Source organism: Anguilla rostrata, chromosome 2 (assembly GCF_018555375.3).
Source record: "Anguilla rostrata isolate EN2019 chromosome 2, ASM1855537v3, whole genome shotgun sequence".
Taxonomy (NCBI): Eukaryota; Metazoa; Chordata; class Actinopteri; order Anguilliformes; family Anguillidae; genus Anguilla; species Anguilla rostrata.
Window position 1 is genome coordinate 42,039,899 of NC_057934.1, and position 3,907 is coordinate 42,043,805.

The following is a 3,907-nucleotide window of genomic DNA, read 5'->3' on the forward strand; positions in this document are numbered from 1 at the left end:
TCTCACACACACACATACATACACACACACATACACTCTCTTCCTCTCTCTCTCTCTCTCTCTCTCTCTCTCACACACACACACATACACACACACTCTCACTTTCTCGTACACACGCACACACACTCTCACTTTCTCACACACACACACACTCACACACACACCTGCTCCAGACTCCTCCATCGCTCACAGCCCCTCCCCAGTTTCTCTCTGTCAGGCTGGGATCCCATTAATAACACCAACATGCAGAGAGGCTTGTCTGAAAACAGAGAGTCCACGCAGGACCAGCACTCATCCTATGGGGTGTGCGCAAATCAATTCATAAAAAGGGAGGCAGCGGCGAGAATCTTCCTATGGCAGAGCCGAGGCTCCAGAGTGGAGAGCTCACTAATGAGAACGTGAAAGCTCGCAAACCCCCACACACACCCGTGTATGCTTCCCTTTTACCGCCGTTTTCCCTTTCTCTCATCTACATGCAGTTCACGCATGCAGCTCGAGCTCTTTCTATATGTCTACCTGCACCTCACCCTGCGTTTCCGTATGCATGAGTCTGCGCGTTTGTATCTCTGTCTGCATTAGAATATGTGTGTGTGCTATTGAGTGTGTGTTTCCTAAGACAGTGATCAGATCTCCAGAAGACTTACTGGGGATAACACTATGCAAACCTACTCACGACACGTCCAAATTCATTAAACCTTTACTGCGGTAATACTCATATAAACATGCCAAACCCTTTTGGAAACACATCAACACTCACACTAACCCCTTATCCAAACACATCAGCACACATATAAACACACTAACTCCTTACCCAAACACATCAGCACACACATAAACACACTAACCCCTTACCCAAACACATTAGCACACATATAAACACACTAACCCCTTATCCAAACACATCAGCACACATATAAACACACAAACCCCTTACCCAAACACATCAGCACACATATAAACACACTAACCCTACATCCAAACACTCCTAACAATCATCTAAACAAACGAATCCCTCATCTAAATTCACCAACCCCTCTTCTAAATACACTGACATCGAACCTCCATACAACACTCGTATAAAGACACTGAACACTCATCCAAACACACTCCCTCCACATAAATGCCCCTAACAATCACACACCCAAGAGAGATGGCCGTTGCTGAACAGGTCGAGCCCTTTCACGGATCAGGCTCCATCCAACCTTAAGCGTGCTTGTCCTTTACAGAGGACAGGAGGAGCCCCAGAGCCTGAGCCCCTCTCTCCCTCCTCTCATCTGCTACTTGTTGATCAGAATATTTGTCTTCTCAGGTTAATTGCTTTCCCGGCCACGCCGCAATATTTCTTTGATAACCTGGTCTGAATGGAGAGCCCCTCCCCCACGCGGAGGAGCTGGAGCTCCGCGAGCCGCCGTCGTCTCCCGCAGAGCGAGGGGGCGGAGGGGCTGCGCGGCGCTGCGGATCAGCCGCACGGACGAGGGGCTCCCGCGGGAATCTAAACGAGCGCTCCGCACCGCCAGCCCAACCTGGCAACCCGGCGCAGCGCACATAAAGCAGGCCGGTGTCAGCGCGGCCAAATGAAATGCGCTGAGTTCATTAGAGAGAGCGCCCCGCTGCAGACCTGCGAGTGCGCGGCGGCTAATTGAATTCAGTTGTGTAGGGGGGTGGGGGGCGGAGCAGTAACAGGACATGGGGCAAGAAAAAAAAACCAGACAAACGAACATACTATGACTGGGAGAGTATGATCGAGAGAGCATGAGTGCAGGAGTATGACTGAGGCAGTATGAGTGCAGGAGTATGACTGGGAGAGTATGAGTGCAGGAGTATGACTGAGGGAGTATGAGTGCAGGAGTATGACTGGGGCAGTATGAGTGCAGGAGTATGACTGGGGGAGTATGAGTGCAGGAGTATGACTGGGGCAGTATGAGTGCAGGAGTATGACTGGGGGAGTATGAGTGCAGGAGTATGACTGGGGCAGTATGAGTGCAGGAGTATGACTGGGGGAGTATGAGTGCAGGAGTATGACTGGGGGAGTATGAGTGCAGGAGTATGACTGGGGGAGTATGAGTGCAGGAGTATGACTGGGGCAGTATGAGTTCAGGAGTATGACTGAGGGAGTATGAGTGCAGGAGTATGACTGGGGGAGTATGAGTTCAGGACTATGACTGAGGGAGTATGAGTGCAGGAGTATGACTGGGGGACTGAGAGTATGATGGAGTATGACTGGGAGTATGATGAGGAGTATGATGGGAGTATGATTCGAGGAGTATGACTGAGGGAGTATGAATGAGGAGTATGACTGGGGAGTATGATAGAGAGTATGACTGAAGGAGTATGAATAGAGGAGTGTGACTGAGAGAGTATGACTGGGTGATTCAAATGGCAGCAGAGCGTCAGTGGAATCAGACTGGGCCCCAGTGCTCTCTCACTCTGGGTACACAGACAGCCAGGGAGGAAGCCTTGGCTCACGGTCCCACGTACGCATGTACATGGTGTGTGTGTGTGTGTGTGTGTGTGTGTATGTATGTGTGTGCATGTGTGCGCTCATATAAATATGCGTATTGAGGTCTGTCTGCATGTGTATGTGCGTACGTGTGCTCCTATGTGCGTGTGCTCAGGAGCGCGTGCGTTGGCGCGCGGGTGCGCGTTTGTGTGTGTGTGTGTGTGTGTGTGTGTGTGTCCGTGTGCTGAGGAGCGCGTGCGTTGGCGCGCGGGTGCGCGTTTGTGTGTGTGTGTGTGTGTGTGCGTGCGTGTGCTCCTATGTCCGTGTGCTCAGGAGTGCGCGTTAGCGTGCGCCTGAGCGCCTGGCTTTGATCTGTGGGCTTGTCAGACGCAACACCCCCCAGAGAACTCAATAGCAGGAGAAGCGAGCCGCCTCGAGTCAATAGAATCCAATCTGGGCCATCTGAGGAGTCAGCAGACTCATTAGGGTCCCCGTAACGCAGCGCTGCACAGGCAGCGGCCCGCTCTCGCAATCTGTCAGAGCAGCCCGGCTGCGCAGCGCTCTCCCAGCCCACCAGCGGCCCCCGGGGAGCCCGGAGACGCAGCGCGCGCTACCGCACGTCAAATCAGCTCTCTCGCCGCGCCCAGGAACACGGCTCTGAGTCTAATCCCCGCGAACGCGCACCGCTCAGGGAACTGTGGGGTTACGACCCAAACGCACACAAGCGGGTGTGCGCGCAGGCACGCGCAAACACACACGCCACGCCATCGTATCTATAAACCCGCAAACATCGACGTGCACACAGCCATTACATTATATTACATTACATTTATTTGGCAGACACTTTTATCCAAAGCAACGTACAAAAAGTGCATTTCATGGTCATAGACAACTGCTAAACACAGGTTCAGTAAGGTACAATACTTATTTTGTACAGCTATTTCTAGCCAAGAACACAGTTTAGTTCACACAGTGAACACTATTCAGACCTAACCTCTGTAAAGCCAACTAGGCAGAAGAATAAGCTACAGTATTAGGACAAATACAAATTACCAAAAAGTGCTGGGATGGGGCAACATGTAACAAGCGTACACACGTGTGTGCACACGCGAACACACGCGTGTCACCGGACACGCACGACCCCCCCACGCCGCCCGCGCAAAAGACGCACGCCCACACGTCCACACGCCCGCCCGCACGCCCGCACGCACGCACCCCCGTCTGGGAACCAGCGGCGCGCCACCCTGCTTTAATTGGCCTGAGAAGCGGCGTCGGAGCGGTGCCGGATCCTGAGTGACTCATCGCCGGGGTCCGTGAGCGCGCGCCCGAGCGGGATGGGCACTGACAGATAAGGGCTACGACAGGAAGCGGGAGATAATCCGCGAATATTAACCGCCTTTCCTCATCTGGGGCTAAGCTGTCTCGCTGCCTTTCTGCCTCCCCCCCCCCCCACCCCCCCACACCCCC